This window comes from Microcaecilia unicolor, chromosome 2, assembly GCF_901765095.1.
Source record: "Microcaecilia unicolor chromosome 2, aMicUni1.1, whole genome shotgun sequence".
Taxonomy (NCBI): domain Eukaryota; kingdom Metazoa; phylum Chordata; class Amphibia; order Gymnophiona; family Siphonopidae; genus Microcaecilia; species Microcaecilia unicolor.
In genome coordinates, this window is record NC_044032.1 from 25,445,453 (window position 1) to 25,466,529 (window position 21,077).

Consider the following 21,077-nt stretch of genomic DNA (forward strand, 5'->3'; position numbering starts at 1 on the left):
CAAGTGGCATTTGACACACGTAGCTCATTACTGCCCAGATTCTTTACCGTTAGGTCTATGGCTGGCGGTAAGGTCTCAGACCCAAAATGGTCGCGCGGCAATTTTGGTTTTGCTGCATGTCCTTTTTCGGCAAAAAAAGAGGCCTTTTTATTACAGGTGCACTAAAAAATGGATTGGTGAGTGCCCAAAACCCGCACCTACACTACGGCAAGCCATTCTTCAGCGTGCCTTTGTAAAAGGCCCCCTAAGTGAAACCACAAGGAATGAAAACTCTCACTGCCGTAAATAATGAACCGAGTTCTCCACCTGTCTCCCTATGGCGCATTATTAGTTCATTGATATAAGTAAGCGATGTATTGAAGTAATTTTGGCATCTTGATGCAAGGCATTTGCCCTCATTGCTTTTTATTTTGTACTACTACTACTACTATTTAACATTTCTAAAGCGCTACCAGGGTTACGCAGCGCTGTACAATCTAACAAAGAAGGACAGTCCCTGCTCAAAGGAGCTAACAATCTAAAGGACAAAAAAGTGCAGTCAATCAAATTGGGGGCAGTCTAGATTTCCTGAATAGATGAATAATGGTTAGGTGCCGAAAGCGGCACTGAAGAGGTGGGCTTTGAGCAAGGATTTGAAGATGGGCAGGGAGGGGGCTTGGCATATTGGCTCAGGGAGTTTATTCCAAGCATTTGGGCTGAATGCTTATAATGTTTTTATGTGATGATCATTTTGACTGGTATTGCTGGTTTCTTCTCTTTCTTTGTAAAGAAGATCTACTATAGTAAAACTCACCCTCAACGTTCTGAGGACACTGACGTCAGTGAAGCCAAGCCCTGACTTCCTTCAAAAAGGTTCGAAGGTTCGTGGTGGTGAAGCCACGAAAATCGCTCCGGGCCCCGCCCTCGAGGACGGAGCTATGGCAGAACAACGAAGGGGTTGGCAGGGAGGGAGGCGGGAAATCGCTCCGGGACCTGCCCTCGCCTCAAACGTCATGATGTTGGGGCCGGAGCAATGGCAGAACAACGAAGGGGTTGGCCGGGGGGGGGGGGGGGGGGGGTTGGCGACGAAAACCTTGCTAGCGCCCGTTTCATTTGCTCAGAAACGGGCCTCTTTTACTAGTTTATTAATATTAACAAAGAATTTAAAAAAATGGAAGTACCACTTCTGATCTAACTTACATACTGAAAAGATAAGGCTATCTATATAAATGTTGAGGGCTGTGCTAGATTCAAGGTATCTTTCACATAAACTAGAGAGACAAACAAAACCCTGGATCAAAACTGAATGCAAGTCACAAAAGAATGAGAGGGAGAAAGGTTGCCAGATTGAAATGAAATGGGTTTTTTATGGCTTATATAAAGCACAAGCGAAAAAAAAATATCAGTTAGCAGTTTATATAGATATACCCAGTAATCATATATAGCCAAACAATAACAAAAATACACATCCCTCTGAGGTTTGCCATGATCTGAAGATAAATCACTGCTGTACAGTTCTGAGGTGGAGAGAACAGAATAACATCATCTCACCAAGTCTTGTTGTGCACAGGGAGAACAGGAAACCACCTCTACGGGAACACAAAGGCAATAAAACCAAGTAGAGGAGACAACAAGAGTAACAGCTCTGGGAGTATATGGGAAAAAATCCCACACAGGTAACTGTCCAGGAGAAAAAACCTTTATTTGCACCAGTATGGACCCGACACGGGACTGTGTTTCAGCGGGGCAAACCCGCCTGCCTCAGGGGTCATAGAGACACTGATGAATGTTGGAAATCAGTACAGTCAAATAACCTGGAGTACCATATATAAATGTGGATGGACACTGCTCTCAGAGAATGGTAAGGCAAAATGGTGCTGAAAAAGCCACAGAGGGGCATAATCGAACGGGGCGCCCAAGTTTTCCTGAGGACGTCCTCGCAGGACGTCCCGTGAAGGGGCGGGGAAACCCATATTAGCAAAACAAGATGGGCGGCCATCTTTCATTTCGATAATACGGTTGGGGACGGCCAAATCTCAACATTTAGGTCGACCTTAGAGATGGTCGTCCCCAATTTTCGGCAATAATAGGAACCGAGGACGCCCATCTCAGAAATGACCAAATCCAAGCCATTTGGTCATGGGAGGAGCCAGCATTCGTAGTGCACTGGTCCCTCTGACACACGAAGACATCAACCGGACACTCCAGGGGGCACTGCAGTAGACTTCAGAAATTGCTCCCAGGTGCATAGCTCCCTCACCTTGTGTGCTGTGCCCCCCAAAATTGACTCCCCACAACTGTACACCACTACCATAGCCCTTAGGGATGAAGGGGGGCACCTAGATGTAGGTACAGTGGGTTTCTGGTGGGTTTTGGAGAGCTCACATTTACCACCACAAGTGTAACAGGTAGGGGGGATGGGCCTGGGTCCGCCTGCCTGAAGTGCACTGCAGTACCCCCTAAAACTGCTCCTGGGACCTGAATACTGCTGTTATGGAGCTGGGTATGATATTTGAGGTTGGCATAGAGGCTGGAAAAAATATTTAAAATTTTTTTTTTTTTGGGTGGGAGGGGGTTAGTGACCACTAGGGGAGTAAGGGGAGGTCATCCCCGATTCCCTCCGGTGGTCACCTGGTCAGTTCGGGCACCTTTTTGAGGCTTGGTAGTAAGAAAAAATGGACCAAGTAACGTCAGCCAAGTGCTCGTCAGGGACGCCCTTCTTTTTTCCATTATCAGTCGAGGACGCCCATGTGTTAGGCACGCCCCAGTCCCACCTTCACTACGCTTCCGACACGCCCCCGTGAACTTTGGTCATCCCCGCGACCTCGAAAATAAGACTGACAGTGTGTCATGGAGTCTCAACAGGACGCCACATCAACATCTAGACCAGATCTCAGGAAGAGGTTCATTAACTCTGCAGAATAAAGGGATGGAAAAAGAAAAATCAATACTGACTGCAAGTCACTAGTGTCCCGTTCCGGGCCCTTACCTGGGGGCCCCCAGCGGGAGGCGAAGATCAACGGAGGCCGCGGGATCCGGGGCGGCGAAGACAAGCCGCCGACGGGGCCGGCGCTGCCGCGGGCCGCTCCGAGGCCGGCGATCCGCTGGAGCGAGCGCCGGCCTCGGAGAAGGGGATACGCCGGCCAAGATGGCGGCGCCGGCGTCGTCGTCTCCCTCGCTGGAGCAGACCAGCGAGCCAGCCCCGCCTACTCGCGCCGGATTGGCGCATGGACAAGGAGACCCCGCCCGCCGGGCACGCTGGCCAATCCAGGCCTCCCTTGCCTGCCTAGGCCGGGGGGATTGGCTCCAGCTGCTTCAAGGGGATGGACGGGCGGGGGATTTAAACAACGAAACGGAAAGAGACGGGTGCTTCCGTTTCGTTCGTCAGAAGCCCCCACAGTGGATCGGAAGGCTAACCACCTTCAGAGACTGTGTCCTCTTCAGCTAGCCGTCCTTGCTAGCCACCTTCAGAGACTGTGTCCTTCCAGCTAGCCGTCCTTGCTAGCCACCTTCAGAGACTGTGTCCTCTTCAGCTAGCCGTCCTTGCTAGCCACCTTCAGAGACTGTGTCCTTCCAGCTAGCCGTCCTTGCTAGCCACCTTAGAGACTGTGTCCTCTTCAGCTAGCCGTCCTTGCTAGCCACCTTCGGAGTCTGTGTCCTCGTCAAGCTAGCCGTCCTTGCTAGACACCTCCAGGGACTGTGTTCCTCTTCCAGCTAGCCGTCCTTGCTAGCCCCCTTCAGAGACTGTGTTCCTTTTCTGCGCTAGCTGTCCTTGCTAGCTGCCCTTTAGAGACTGAGTTGCTGACTACCAGCCAAGCCGACCGTCACCCTGCGGTTCCAGCAGTCCTGCTGGCCGCCTGCAGCTGGGGGCTCAACCCTCGGTGAACGGCGGTCGCCGCGGGTGAAGATTCGGGGTGCGCAGCGGTCCTCGGAGTCTTGCCAGGCCTCAGGGAACCTAAGGGCTCACCAACCATCGGAACAGGACAGGAAACGGAAGCCATGAGCTCGCCTACGCAGCCCGATCTACGGGACTTGGCCAAGGTACTTCAGCAGCAGCAGGAGCAGCTGAACGCCCTGTCGGGGGCGCTCCAGAACGTATGCTCTCAACTTTCTACGCTTCAGGTATAGAACCAGGCCGCTGCGGTCCAGGGGGCCGCAGCGGCTCCCCGTTCGGGAGGGTTCCGCACGGGACCTCGGTTCCCTGAGCCGGCGCGATATAATGGGGCCCCCGGAGGTTGCCGGGGGTTCCTCAATCAGTGCAACTTGGCCTTCCGGATGCAACCGGAGACATTTGCTTCGGACCAAAGTAAAGTGGGATATATCATGGGCTTATGTGAAGGGAAGGCCCTGGCCTGGGTGGCCCCACTTAACGAGCAACAGGACCCCATCTTGGATGACTATAGTGAATTTCAGCGCCGGTTCTGTATGGTGTTCGACCTTCCTGGGAGACCATCTTCCGTGGCCTCGGAACTGCTGCGAATTCATCAGGGTGAGGGAACGGTGGCCGATTATGCCATTCGTTTCCGGACTTTAGCCACGGAGCTCCGTTGGAACCCGGAGTCCTTAATGGCCATCTTTACGGAAGGGTTACAAGAACGAATCAAGGACGAATTGGCAGGGCGAGAGGTCCCAGGCCAACTGGACGCCCTGATTTCGCTCTGTATCCGCGTAGATACCCGGTTCCAGGAGCGAGCGAGAGCCCGGGCGGAACGGCAGAAGTGGGCACGGGGAACGTCCCGGACTACTAAGGGGCCGTCTCCTCGCCGTGGGAACCGGGACTCCAAGGACAATGGGGAGGAGCCGATGGTGATGGGCCGTCAACGACTGGCCCCTTCTGACAGGAAAAAACGCTTGTGGGACGGACTGTGCCTCTATTGTGGTAAGGCCGGACATTTTATTCGAGCCTGTCCCGCCCGGGCGGGAAACGTCTCCCCCAAGGCACCTTGAGGGGAAGGGTCTTGGGGCATTCCGCTCCCCTACCGGATTCCTTGATCACACTGCCAGTAATTCTGCGGTGGCACGAGACCGCTATCCAGACCCGGGCCCTTGTGGACTCTGGGTCGGGGGGGCAACTTCATCGGGTACGAACTGCTACAACAGATGGGCTGGCCCACGCTCCCGTGGCGGCCGGCGCTGCAAATCACCTCCATCCAGGGAACTACATTACCACAGCCGGTCACGGAGATCACCTCCTTTTTGGAATTGCAGGTGGGGGAGGATCACCGGGAAGAAGTTCAATTCCTGGTACTATCCCGGACCATTCATCCAGTGGTTCTAGGATTACCCTGGCTACGGAGTCATAGCCCTGTTATTGACTGGACCAAGGGAAGTATCCAAGCTTGGGGCAGTTCCTGTCGGGAGAACTGTTGTAAGGGCCGGACCGGCAGCTGCCCCGCATTTACTAGTACGCCCGGGGGGGCGCGGATAGAGCTGGGCTCCCTGCCCATGGACTATAGGGACTTTGCAGATGTGTTTTGTCCAGTGGAGGCGGAAGTTCTACCGCCTCATCGGTCGTTTGACTGTGCCATTAACTTGATGGCAGATACCATGCCACCGCGGGGCCGACTGTATACCCTGTCCCGAGGGGAGTCCAAGGCGATGCAGGAGTACATCCGGGAGAATTTGCGAAGAGGTTTCATCCGGCCTTCTACGTCTCCGGCCGGGGCAGGATTCTTTTTTGTTACTAAGAAGGATGGCTCCTTGAGGCCCTGTATCGATTATCGGGGGTTAAATGCCATCACGGTAAAGGATCGCTTTCCTCTCCCGCTCATTCCCGAACTCTTTGACAGGCTGCAAGGAGCCCAGATGTTTACCAAGTTGGACTTACGGGGGGCCTACAACTTAGTGCGGATCCGGCGAGGGGACGAATGGAAAACGGCTTTTAACACCCACGAGGGACATTTCGAGTATCGGGTGATGCCCTTTGGCCTATGTAATGCCCCTGCAGTGTTTCAGCGACTTATTAATTTTGTGCTCGAGGATTTGCTGAACTCCACGGTAATTGTTTATCTGGACGACATCTTGGTGTTTTCCCAAAACCCCACGGAACATGTGGGTCATGTTCGCGCAGTGCTGCAGCGGTTACGACAATACCGCCTGTTTGCTAAGCTCAGCAAGTGCGCTTTTCACCAGAGGTCGTTACCATTTTTGGGACACATCCTGTTACCCGGGGGGCTACAGATGGAACCGGACAAACTCCGGGCAATTCGAGAATGGCCACAACCGCTGGGATTGAAAGCACTGCAACGTTTTTTGGGATTCGCGAACTACTATCGCCAGTTTATTCCCCAGTATTCACAACTGACGGCGCCGTTGACAGCGCTCACTAGAAAAAACGCGAAGGTCCGGGACTGGCCGCCCGAGGCGCAGGTGGCTTTTCGCCAGGTAAAGGAGGCATTCGACTCAGCGTCCATTTTGTTAGCCCCGGATCCAGACAAGCCCTTTATTGTGGAAGTGGATGCGTCCGCGTTGGGAGCCGGGGCGGTCCTCTCGCAAGTGAATTCTAAGGGCCGGCGCCAGCCTTGCTCTTTCTTCTCTCGTAGATTCTCCCCGGCGAAATGTAATTATACAGTAGGGGACAGAGAGCTCCTAGCATTGAAATTAGCCCTGCAGGAATGGAGACATCTGCTGGAGGGAGCGGAACATCGATTCACAGTGATCACTGACCACAAGAATCTACTGTATCTACAAGAGGCTCAATGGCTCAATCCCCAACAAGCCCGGTGGTCATTGTTTTTCGCCAGATTTCATTTTCAATTAGTTTTTCGGGCGGCTGCTCAGAATACCCCTGCGGATTCCCTCTCCAGAGCATTTGAGATTCCAGAGGAGACTAAGGAGACCCATTCCATGTTGGATCCGGCATGCCTCAGCGCGGCCGTGGGGGAGGTGGCTCCTACGAGAGAACTAGTGCCGGCCGCTGAGCGAGCGAAAGTTATGCAATGGGGGCATTCGTCCAGATGGGCGGGACATTTTGGGTATCAAAAGACTCTGCGTCTCATTACCCGACAGTATCAATGGCCTCAGATGAGGCGGGACATTCTTCAATTTGTCACCACCTGTCCTGTGTGCGCCCGGACCAAACCGGTGATCGGGACCCCCATGGGGAAGCTACAACCACTGTCCGTACCGATAGGGCCCTGGACGGAGCTTTCCATGGATTTTATCACCGACCTCCATGGATTTTATCACCGACCTCCCCAGTTCCCGGGGACATACGGTGATTTGGGTGGTAATTGACCATTTTTCCCGAATGGCCCATTTCGTTCCCTTGCCGGGACTTCCTTCGGCGGTCGCATTAGCTCAACTCTTCATTCAACACATTTTTCGACTTCATGGGCTGCCTCTTCGGATTATTAGTGACCGAGGCCCCCAATTCACCTCGCGTTTCTGGAGGGCCTTGTGTACTGCATTGGGGGTGAAAACCCATTTCTCATCCGCATACCATCCCCAAACCAATGGTATGGTCGAAAGGACGAACCAAACGTTAAAAGGGTTCCTACGAGCATTTGTCAACAAACGCCAAGATAACTGGGTCTCCCTACTCCCTTGGGCCGAGTTTGCATATAACCACAGTGTCCACTCGGCCTCGGGAGACTCTCCATTCTTCTTGGTGTATGGACGACATCCTCGACTTCCAGCACCGTTCCCGTCTGGATCTCCGACCCCCATGGTTAATGAAACTCTGGCAGATCTGCAAAGAGTCTGGGAAACGGCCCGAGAACAACTGCAGAAGGCAGCCACCAAATACAAGATCTTCGCAGATCGGCATCGGAAAACCGCTCCCGTCTTGCAACCAGGGCAGAAGGTATGGTTAAGCACGAAATACCTCCGGCTTCGGGTGCCCTCCCGTAGATTGGGACCTCGGTACATTGGACCCTTTGCAATCCAATCCCGACTTGGAGCTGTGACATATCGGTTGCGGCTACCTAGTACCCTGCGGGTGCATAACGCTTTCCATGTTTCCTTATTGAAGAGTTTCCGAGGGTCTCGATGACATCCTCAACGGCAGGAGACCGAAAATCTAGAAGCAGATCCCGATCCAGAGTTTGAAGTGGACGAAGTCCTGGATGCAAAAAGAAAGCGAGGAAAGCTATATTACTTATTGTCCTGGAAGAATTTTGGCCCCGAAGACAACTCCTGGGAGCCCGCTGCGAATGTACATGCTCCACAATTGGTCAAAGCCTTCCACGCCCGGTATCCTTCCAAGCCCGGGCCCAGGGAGAAGGGGGCATCCGGGGAGGATACTGTCCCGTTCCGGGCCCTTACCTGGGGGCCCCCAGCGGGGGGGCGAAGACCAACGGAGGCCGCGGGATCCGGGGCGGCGAAGACAAGCCGCCGACGGGGCCGGCGCTGCCGCGGGCCGCTCCGAGGCCGGCGATCCGCTGGAGTGAGCGCCGGCCTCGGAGAAGGGGATACGCCGGCCAAGATGGCGGCGCCGGCGTCGTCGTCTCCCTCGCTGGAGCAGACCAGCGAGCCAGCCCCGCCTACTCGCGCCGGATTGGCGCATGGACAAGGAGACCCCGCCCGCCGGGCACGCTGGCCAATCCAGGCCTCCCTTGCCTGCCTAGGCCGGGGGGATTGGCTCCAGCTGCTTCAAGGGGATGGACGGGCGGGGGATTTAAACAACGAAACGGAAAGAGACGGGTGCTTCCGTTTCGTTCGTCAGAAGCCCCCACAGTGGATCGGAAGGCTAACCACCTTCAGAGACTGTGTCCTCTTCAGCTAGCCGTCCTTGCTAGCCACCTTCAGAGACTGTGTCCTCTTCAGCTAGCCGTCCTTGCTAGCCACCTTCAGAGACTGTGTCCTTCCAGCTAGCCGTCCTTGCTAGCCACCTTCAGAGACTGTGTCCTTCCAGCTAGCCGTCCTTGCTAGCCACCTTCAGAGACTGTGTCCTCTTCAGCTAGCCGTCCTTGCTAGCCACCTTCAGAGACTGTGTCCCTTCAGCTAGCTGTCCTTGCTAGCCACCTTCGGAGTCTGTGTCCTCGTCAAGCTAGCCGTCCTTGCTAGCCGCCTCCAGGGACTGTGTTCCTCTTCCAGCTAGCCGTCCTTGCTAGCCCCCTTCAGAGACTGTGTTCCTTTTCTGCGCTAGCTGTCCTTGCTAGCTGCCCTTTAGAGACTGAGTTGCTGACTACCAGCCAAGCCGACCGTCACCCCGCGGTTCCAGCAGTCCTGCTGGCCGCCTGCAGCTGGGGGCTCAACCCTCGGTGAACGGCGGTCGCCGCGGGTGAAGATTCGGGGTGCGCGGCGGTCCTCGGAGGTCTTGCCAGGCCTCAGGGAACCTAAGGGCTCACCAACCATCGGAACAGGACAACTAGGGCTAATGATAGTGGCAGGAATAGTGTAGACCCTTCAGGTGAAAATTAACACCCCAGGTGCTGTAGGCCATGGTGAACTTGTAGATACAGTGCAGTAAGAGATAGCCTATAGAAGCTAATGAAAAAATAAAAAAAGGACTAGATACTACTACTTATCATTTCTATAGCGCTACAAGGCATACGCAGCGCTGTACACCATATACGAAAGACAGTCCCTGCTCAAAGAGCTTACAATCGACAGGTAAACAGACAGAACAATTAAGGGTAGAGAAAAGAGGTGAGGATAAAGGATAAAGACAGGTAAATAGACAGAACAATTAAGGGTAGGGAATAAAGAGGTGAGGATAAAGGACAGGGCAAGTGAGATACACTCAAATAGTTCTTATACTACTGTTTTTTATAGCAGTACATTATATTTAATTCAAGAGTGCTCACAAAGAAAGCATGCCAGAAATGGGAAGAATAATCCAAATTATAGCTACATGATGATAATAGGTTCCACATTAAGTGCCACCCACCACAAGACAAAAAGGGAATTAGGCATCATTGTGGACAATACATTGAAATCTTCTGCTCAGAGTGCAGTGGTGGTCGAAATAGAAAACATGATGTTAGGAATTGTTAGGCAAGGAATAGAGAACAAAACAAGGAATACCGTAATGCCTCTGAATCGCTCCATGGTGAGACCATACCTTGAGTATTGTGTGCAATTCTGGTTGCTGCATCTCAAAACAGAAATAGTGGAACTGGAAAAGGTACCAAGAAAGTTGACCAATATGATTAAGGGGATGGAAGGACTCTCACACGAGAAAAGGTTAAAGAGGTTAGGGGTCTTCAGCTTGGAGAAGAGACCACTAAGGAGAGATATGAAAGAGGTCTATAAAATCCCGAATGGAGTGGAATGGGTAAAACTGAATCAATTATTTAAACTTTTTCAAGAAGTACAATAGACTAAGGGACATCCCATGAAGTTACATAGTAGCACATTTTAAACAAATAGGAAAAAAATATTATTTTCACTCAACATATAGTTAAGCTCTGGAACTCATTGCCGGAGGAAGTAGTAAAAGCAGTTAATGTAGTTATGTTTGAAAAAGGTTTGGGTGAATACTTGGAGGAAAAGTCCATAAATTGTTATTAAGTTAAACCTGGGGAAAGCCACTGCTTATCCTTGAGGTTAAGTAGCATAGAATCTTGCTAGTTTTTGGGACTCTGCCAGGTACTTGTAATCTGGAGAGGCCATTGTTGGAAACAGGATAATGGGCTAGATGGACCCTTGGTTTGACCCAGTAGGGCTACTCTTATGTTCTTATTGAAGAAAAAGGAATATAATTAAAGGAAAGGCAGTTTGTTTTAGCCTGTGGTAATGTGACCTGGCAAGAAGGCAGGGAGTCCTCAATAAATACAGCCAGTCAGAACAACAAGTTTGCTCATGTTTGATCTATTCTTACTGTACAGCGCCTTGAGTGAATTCCTTCATAAAGTCGGTAAATAAATCCCAATAAATAAATGAAATAAATGAGAATGGATCTGTCCATAAATGTCATGACCTGGCACATCTCTTCCAGCTGGAAAGGAGGCACAAATAACATATGGACCATAATCCTCTAGAGCTGCCTGAAGACTGTAAGAGAATATAACGTAATCTTGATTTTGTTTTTTGAGTTAAGATTTAGCACATTATATTGCTTTATGCTGTACCTGCTTAGCAACATTGTAATTCATGTAAAGTCTGCCTCTAATCGCTCCTAAATTATTTAAATGCTGTGCTTGCTTATCAACACTGTAACATATTGAAAGACTACCTCTACACAACTAACACTGATATGAAAACCAGCAAACTATTACTCCTAATTAACTACTGTCTCTCCCTAACCCACCACGTAACCACAACCTACAACACAGACAACACTACTCCCACAACTCACAAACCATCCACACGCTCCACACACAACATGACAATCCAAAACATTAAACAACAGCATAAGCAACCTACGAGTCACAGTCACAATCAACAGAAAGAAACGAAAAGACACAACAAACCAATACATCAAGAAGACAGACAGCTGATAAAAATTATCACTACCTCAAACCCAACTGAACGCCACCAAAAAATACAAATAGGATACATCAATGCCAGATCAGTAGTCAATAAAACCACGACAATAAAGGATTGGATTACAGATGACCATCTCGACTTCCTACTTATCAGCGAAATTTGGATCCACAATCCCAAAGATCCAATAATCTCAGAGCTCTGTCCTCCAGGATACAAAATCACCCACTTGACAAGAGTAGGAAAAAGAGGAGGAGGAGAAGGCATAGCAATAATCTACAAATCTCAATTCACAGTCACAACAACAGCAGAATCCATTCTTCCCCTACTCGAAATAGCCTCTGTCAGAATCAACCACTCCAACCTATGTGATCAACTAAACCTAATTCTATTTTACAGACCCCCGGGCAAATGGCAAGACTCACAATGCATCTGCTGGACTTCATATCGATCACCTGTGTTTCCACTCAAAATCATCTCATAGCAGGAGACATCAATCTTCACCTTGAAGACACTAACTCAAGCAATTTACAAGAATGCAAAGACTTCCTCCAACTATGGGAGCTCCAGTGGCCAAACACACAGCCCACCCATGAAAAAGGACATACACTAGACATCGTCACCCACAAACTCTCATCAGAACCAAATATCATATTAATAGACACAAAATGGACAGCCAGACCATGGTCCGACCACTACAGTGCAAACCTCTCCCTCCACTGGAGAACAAAAAAGATACAGCAAAAGCAAAAACAACAAACCTATACTACGAGAGGTAAAAATAGAACCATTAACATTCTGGCAGCAATTCTACACTGACGGATGGACAACACCCACAGACTCACCCCAGTTCCTCCAAGAATGGGAAAACAGATGCCTAACAATACTAAACAATATAGCACCAAACCAGAACATCTCATAGAAAAAACTCAATACCATGGTTTAACGAAGAACTAAAAGAACTAAAAACACAGGTCAGAAGACTAGAAAGAGCGTGGAGCAAGAAAAAAGATGAAAACACACTTAAAAACTGGAAACAACTACAAAGAAAATACAAGTACACTATCAGACAAAGAAAAAGGACATATTACAAAACCAAAATAGGACCAAACTACAAGGACACACACAAACTCTTCACACTCGTAAACAATCTTCTAAATACTACCACGGTTACATCCAACAACTCAGATTCCCCATCAGCAACCAATCTTGCAAATCACTTCAAAGAAAAAATCATAAAGCTCCGACTCACGATACCTACTAATGCAACGGATTACACAAATATCCTTGAATGTCTAGACCCAAAACCCGAGGAATGCCCAGCAGACCGATCATGGACCAAGTCTGACACGATCTCACCAAATGAACTCTCACATTGGCTCGGAAAATACACCAAATCACAATGCAAACTAGACATTTGCCCTAATAATCTAATAAGATCAGCACCCAAACACTTCAAAATAGAACTCACGAACCACATAAATCACAGACTTCAAAACGGGCTCTTCCCCATGGATAAAGGAAACATCCTTCTTACGCCGCTACCAAAAGATACTAAGAAAAGCTCAATGGACTTAACCAACTATAGCCCAGTAGCATCTATTCCACTCACAACTAAACTCATGGAAGGTATTGTGACGAATCAACTCACTGAATACCTAAATAACCATTCAATCTTGCAAGACTCCCAATCAGGATTCCGATCAAATCACAGCACCAAAACTATTCTAGTGTCCGCAATGAACTCATTTAAACAAACAATCGCAACTGGCAACAACATACTCCTTCTACAATTCGACATGTCCAGCGCCTTTGACATGGTTAATCATGAAATACTGTTACATATACTAGAATACTTCGGAATAGGAGCTACAGTCCTCAAATGGTTCAAAGGATTCCTGACCACAAGATCTTACCAAGTAACAATGAACGCGGAAAGATCACCCCCATGGACACCCAAGTGTGGAGTCCCCCAGGGATCCCCCCTCTCGCCAACATTATTCAGTCTGATGATGATACCTTTAGCCAAACTGCATATATGTAGACAATGTCACAATCTACATCCCGTTCAAACATGATCTAAACGAAAGCACCAACGAGATCAACCGAAGCCTCCATATAAAGCACACCTGGGCAGATGCATTCCAACTAAAACTTAATGCAGAAAAAACATATTGTCTTGTACTCACCTCACAACATAACACAAAACACTTCTCCACCATAACCACATCATACTGCTCTCTCCCTATCTCAAAACACTTGAAAATTCTTGGAGTTACCATTGATCGAAACCACACCCTAGATGACCACGTGAAGAACACAACGAAAAAGATGTTCTACTCCATGTGGAAGCTTAAAAGAGTAAAACCTTTCTTCCCGAGATACGTATTCCGCACCCTGGTACAGTCAATGGTAATAAGTCATCTGGACTACTGCAACGCACTATACGCTGGATGCAAAGAACAAACTATCAAAAAACTACAAACTGCCCAGAATACTGCCGCCAGACTCATATTTGGAAAAACTACTTAGGGAGAGCATTATGTTCAAGATCTGCACGATTATACACAAAATCATTCACGCAGACGCCCCAATCTACATGCTAAACCTTGTAGACTTACCTCCAAGAAACGCCACAAGAACATCCCGCAAGTTCCTCGACCTGCACTTCCCCAGTTGTAAAGGACTAAAGTACAAGCAGATGCACGATACCACATTCTCGTACTTGGGCACAAAACTGTGGAACGCACTGCCTACAGACCTTTCTTTGCACCTTTTCTAATTCCACTATATCTTTTTTGAGATATGGCGACTGGAATTGAACACAATATTCGAGATGCGGTCGCACCATGGTGCGATACAAAGGCATTATAACATCCTCATTTTTGTTTTCCATTCCTTTCCTAATAATACCTAACATTCTATTTACTTTCTTAGCCACAGCAGCACACTGAGCAGAAGGTTTCAATGTATTATCAACGACGACACCTAGATCCCTCTCTTGGTCCGTGACTCCTAACGTGGAACCTTGCATGACGTAGCTATAATTCTGTTCCGCATACGCGACACAATGATAGTGCGCATGGTGACACACTTAGCAATTTCTTATATACAAATAATACTATCAGGCTTATTTTCGAAAGAGAAGGGCGCCCATCTTTCGACACAAATCGGGAGATGGGTGTCCTTCTCCCAGGGTCACCCAAATCGGCATAATCGAAAGCCGATTTTGGGCATTCTCAACTGCTTTCCATCGCAGAGACGACCAAAGTTCACGGGGGCGTGTCGGAAGCACAGCGAAGGCGGGACTGGGGCGTGCTAAACACATGGGCGTCCTCGGCCAATAATGGAAAAAAGAAGGGCGTACCTGACTAACACTTGGTCGACTTTACTTAGTCCTTTTTTTTAACGACCAAGCCACAAAAATGTGCCCTAAATGACCAGATGACCACCGGAGGAAATCGGGGATGACCTCCCCTTACTCCCCCAGTGGTCACTAACCCCCTCCCAACCTAAAAATAATTTTTAAAAATATTTTTTACAGCCTCTATGCCAGCCTCAAATATCATACCCAGCTCCATGACAGCAGTATGCAGGTCCCTGGAGCAATTTTAGTGGGTACTGCAGTGCACTTCAGGCAGGCAGACCCAGGCCCATCCCCCCTACCTGTTATACTTGTGGTGCTAAATGTGAGCCCTCCAAAACCCACCAGAAACTCACTGTACCTACATCTAGGTGCCCCCCTTCATCCCTAAGGGCTATGGTAGTGGTGTACAGTTGTGGGGAGTGTGTTTGGGGGAGGGGGGCTCAGCACACAAGGTGAGGGAGCTATGCACCTGGGAGCTTTTTCTGAAGTCCACTGCAGTGCCCCCTTGGGTGCCCGGTTGGTGTCCTGGCATGTTTTAAAAGGGCATCAAACATACAGCGCGAAGCAAAAAAAGTAACCCCCTAGCGCAGTGGTTCCCAAACCTGGTCCTGGAGGCAACCCAGCCAGTCATGTTTTCAGGTTATCCACAATGAATATTCATGAGCGATTTGCATGCGCTGCCTTCACTGCATGCAAATCTCTCATGAATACTCATTGTGGATATCCTGAAAACCTGACTGGCTGGGATGCCTCCAGGACCAGGTTTGGGAACCACTGCCCTAGAGTTTTTTTTGCAATTTTCTCAGCAACCGCTTTGAATTTCAACGAGAAATTTTGTATACTTAGGGGCTCATTTTCAAAAGAGAACAACGCATTTGGACGTTTTTCTTACTAAAACGTCCAAATCAGTATTTTCAAAACCCATTTTCCATACATTTTTCTTTGCAAGTCCTCCGCAGTGCATCCAAATCTCAAGGGAGCGTGTTAAGGGCGGGATTTGGGCGTTCCTAAAACCTGGATGCTTTTGTTTTGTTCCATTATGGCAGAAAAACATCCAGGACTAAAACTATGATGTTTTGAGCTATACTTGTTTTAGTAATGACTAAGTCCCCCAAAAGTGCCCTAAATGACCAGATGACCACTGGAGAAATAAAAGAATGACCCCCCCCCCCTTTACTCTTCCAGTGATCACTAACCCCCTCCCAAATTTTAAAAGGAACAGTACATACCAACTACTATGAAGTCTCAGATATTATAGCTATTCCTGTTAGAGCAGCAAACAGGTCCCTGAAGTAGCCTAGTGGTCATTGCAGTGCACTGTAGAGAAGGGGACTCAGGCACATATACCACTCTACCTGTTACACTTGTGGTGGAAAGTGTGAGCCCTCCAAAAACCTACTGTACACTACTACAATAGCCCTTATGGCTGCAGGTGTCACCTATATATACTCATATATGTAGCCATAAGGGCTATTGTAGTAGTATACAGTTGGGTACAGTAGGATTTTGGTGAGTTTTGGAGGGCTCCCCATACAATATAAGGGAGCAACAATGAAATGTGTACCTGGGAACTTTTAGGTCAAGTCCAATACAGTGCCCCAGTGCTCTGCTGGGATGTCTCTGTGGCCAGTGTACTAAGAATGCTGGCTACTTCTACATCCCAATGACTTGATTTTGTGCGCTTTTCACTTGGACATTTTTTTAGAAAATGGGCCAAAAAGATAACCACACAAAGCACAAAACATCTAGCAAGTGGCCATTTTCGGAATAATAAAAAAAAAAATAGATGTTTAGATGTTTTGAAAATGACTGTATTTGCTATTCAGATTCTGGATGTTTTGAGCAAAACGTCTAAAATCAGACTTAAAATGTCATATCAAAAATGTCTCTGCCATCATACGTATATATTACTACTAAACAACAGTTAATTACCTTAAGCTATGTTGATGTTACATTTTAGTGTTACTACCTAGCAATTTTTTCACTTCAAAAATGTTTTTTTACTTCAAAAATGTTCAAGCTAAAACACATAAGTACATAAGTAATGCTAAACTAGGAAAAGACCAAAGGCCCATCAAGCCCAGCATCCTGTCCCCGACAGCGACCAATCCAGGCCAAGGACACCTGGCAGCTTCCCAAACGTACAAACATTCTATACATGTTATTCCCGAAATTGTGGATTTTTCCCAAGTCCATTTAGTAGCGGTCTATGGCTTGTCCTTTAGGAAACTGTCCAAACCCTTTTTAAACTCTGCCAAGCTAGCCGCCTTCACCACATTCTCCGGCAACGAATTCCAGAGTTTAATTACGCGTTGGGTGAAGAAACATTTTCTCCTATTTGTTTTAAATTTACTACACTGTAGTTTCATCGCATGCCCCCTAGTCCTACTATTTTTGGAAAGCGTGAACAGACGCTTCACATCCACCTGTTCCACTCCACTCATTATTTTATATACCTCTATCATGTCTTCCCTCAGCCGTCTCTTCTCCAAGCTGAAAAGCCCTAGCCTCCTTAGTCTTTCTTCATAGGGAAGTCGTCCCATCCCCGCAATCATTTTCGTCGCCCTTCGCTGCACCTTTTCAATTCCACTATATCTTTCTTGAGATGCGGCGATCAGTAAAATATCATTCAAACGATACAATTAACAATGTGTCAGAATTTCAGTCACTGTGAATGCTCAAAGTGTCCACCTCCAGCTTTAACGCAGACTTTCAGTTATTTTGGGATGTTCTTAACAACCTTGTCAGTTGGTCCCTGTGGCAGGCTACCCCAGATAATCTGCAGCGCTTCCTTGAGTTCCGCGATTGTTTGTGGCTTTGGCTAGAGCTTTTTTTTTTTGTTACATTTGTACCCCGCGCTTTCCCACTCATGGCAGGCTCAATGCGGCTTACATGGGGCAATGGAGGGTTAAGTGACTTGCCCAGAGTCACAAGGAGCTGCCTGTGCCTGAATTGGGAATTGAACTCAGTTCCTCAGTTCCCCAGGACCAAAGTCCACCACCCTAACCACTAGGCCACTCCTCCACTAGGCCTCTAACATTGCTCCCCGGACAAAAACCTACGTCACTATGACATTATCAACAGTACGCTGGTACCACATTTCCCCCCCAATAATAGTAGTTTTACAGTGCAAACATTTCTGAACGTCTGAAAATTACTGGGTGGTCAGGCTGAAAAGGTCTAAGTTCACTGTGTTTAAAGATAATCTCATGCCATTCAGCACATAGACGTTGATAATAACAACAAATAAAACTGTAAAATTTCATGTTGAAATTCCAAGCAGTTGCTGAGAAAACAGCAAAAAAACTCTAGTGGGTTACTTTTTTTTTTGCCTCACCCTATATAATCACTATAATTAGCAACTAACCAACATAAGGCAATTTTTTTTATTAAGACAGAACACCAATTATATATCGTATCCTATATAATAATTTGCATCTCCAACATTCCATGTCTGGCTGCCTGGGTTCGTAACATCTCCTGACGTCAGCCAGCCTCCAGCGTTCCATTCCCCCTCACTGTCCCGCCCTCGCGTCAAGACGTAATGACGTCAGAGGGAAGGGAACGCTGGAGGTGAGCTGACGTCAGGAGGGATGTTACGAACGGAACGGAAGCCAGCGCCAGCCAGCCAGCCAGAGAACGTTCAGGTACAAATCGAGGGGAGGAGTGAATTGCGGGACATCGAGGGGAGGGAGGGAGGAAGGGAAGGGGAGGGCACAGAATTGATGGACATGGATGGGATGGGAGGACAGTAGAGGAGAAAATCGCGGGACACGGATAGGAGGGCAGGGAAGAGGAGAATCGCTGGACACGGAGGGGAGGGAAGGGCAGGGGAGAGAGGAAAAAAAAGCTTACATGACAGCCTTCCTAGGGCCCGTTTCATTGTTGAGGAAATGGGCATGGTTCCACTAGTATATCCTATATAATAATTCTCACCACCAACGTTCTAATGTGGGACTGCCTGTGTCCGTGGCTCCTAGAGTTGCTGAGCTAGGCTCCGTAGCCAGGATGACATCACTAACTGATTCCCAGGCAGGGGGAGGAGTAGGGAAACACGTGTTTCCCTACTCCTCCCCCTGCCTGGGAATCAGCTGTCAGTGCGCCGCTCCCTGCCACGTCGGAGCAAGTGGCAGGGAGCGGCGCATCAAGAAAGTACAAGCGCGGCACCACAGAAACCCCCCTCCCCTCGGCGCATCACCCAATTCCCCCCGGCCCATCAAACACCCCCTCCCCCCCTGAAGCACATCAACACCCCCCCCCCCCAGCGCATCAAACCCCATCGCCACCCGCAGATGCCAGTAGTAACGCTGTCCGGCCGCTGCTGCTTCTCCTGTTGAGCAGCAGCAGCCGCTACAAAAACAAAAGAAGCGATGTTTTTAAACCCAGCCCGAATCATTTGCAAATGCCCGAGTCTTACAACGCAGTCTCTGCAGCCGCTCCTCCTCTCGCCTCCACGTCACTGCCCCTGGAGTAACACCCCGGAGGAGTGCAGTGATGTGACAGGCGAGAGGAGGAGCGGCTGCAGAGACTGCGTTGTAAGACTCGGGCATTTGCGAATGATCTGGGCTGGGTTTAAAAACATTTATCGCTTCTTTTCTTTTTGTAGCGGCTGCTGCTGCTCAACAGGAGAAGCAGCAGCGGCCGGACAGCGTTACTACTGGCATCTGCGGGTGGCGATGGGGGTTGATGCGCTGGGGGTGGGGGGAGTTTGATGTGCTTGGGGGGGAGGGGGTGTTTGGTGTGCCAGGGGGGGATTGGGTGATGCGTTGGGGGGGGGGGGGGGAAGGGGAGGGTCGCTGGATATGGGTAGCTGCAGGGGGGGCGGGGAGAGGAGGGTCGCTGGACATGGATGGCTGGAGGCGGGGCAGGGGAGCGGGAGGTGGGGAGGAGGTCCTGAGACCAGAGGGGTGGGGGCCCTGCGAGAGGGGGGTGGGACCAGTGTTGCCAGGTGGGCGGTTTTACCGCCCAATTGGGCGGTTTTCCGTGACCCGCCGCGGGAAATTTTTGCCCGCGGCGGGTTGCGGTTTTTTGGGCTCCTTTTTGGCTTCGGGGCGGTTTTTTCGCCGGCTTTTTCGGCCGCGGTGGGCGGGGTTAATGACGTTTCTGGGCGGGGTTAGTGACGTGGGAGGCGGGGTTAGTGACGTGGGAGGCGGGGCCTATGACAGGGGAGGCGGGGCCGATGACGGGGAAGGCGGGGCCGATGACGGCGGGGGCGGGGTTGATGATGGCGGGGGCGGGGTTGATGACGCGGGGGCGGGGGTGTCAGGGGCGGGGTTTGAGTTTGGGCGGGTTTTGGGCTGGATTTTGGGCTCCTTTGGGCTGGAAAAAAATTTTCCACCTGGCAACCCTGGGTGGGACTAGGAGCTCACACTCTCACATAAACTGACACACTCAAACACTCTGTCTCTCATACATTCTCTCTCTCATTCTCTCTATGACACACACACTCCATCTCTCACACACACTCTCTCCAGTGTTGCCAGGTGGGCGGTTTTACCGCCCAATTGGGCGGTTTTCCGCGACCCGCTGCGGGAAATTTTTGCCCGCGGCGGGTTGCGGTTTTTTGGGCTCCTTGTTGGCTTCGGGGCAGTTTTTTCGCAGGCTTTTTCGGCCGCGGTGGGCGGGGTTAATGACGTTTCTGGGCGGGGTTAGTGACGGGGGAGGCGGGGCTGATGACTGCGGGGGCGGGGTTGATGACGCGGGGGCGGGGGTGTCAGGGGCGGGGTTTGAGTTTGGGCGGGTTTTGGGCTGGATTTTGGGCTCCTTTGGGCTGGAAAAAAATTTTCCACCTGGCAACCCTGACTCTCTCTCTCAAACATACACACTCCAAGGAAAACCTTGCTAGTGCCCGTTTCAATTGTGTAATAAAAGGGGCCTTTTTTTACTAGTATATACATAAAGCACTATTAGATAACGTGCCACTGTGACTGCTGAGCAGGCTAATAACCCTACTACTACTACTTAGCATTTCTATAGCGCTACTAGGGTTACGCAGCGCTGTACAAGTTAAAACATGGGGAAGGACAGTCCCTGCTCAAGAGAGCTTACAATCTAAAGGTAACAAGCTATGTAGTCAGTGTATCATGAATGGGGAAGGTGGTTAGGCGCCTCTGGCCTAACAGACAGCTCTGTAAAAGCCGGTGGGTGCTGGGCACCCTACAATATTGAGCGAGCTCCTTCCACTGCGTCCAAGGTGGGGGCAATTTGCATTGTATTTGGCACCCCCCCTCCCCCCCTCCATTGTTTTTGAAATGTTAGCACCTATACGCAGTGCTCTCAGTTTTCTCACCCCCATCTCGTGACAGAACTCCCTTTTTTTAATGCTGTTTTTGCATTTCAAAACGAAACTGTCTTTCACGGC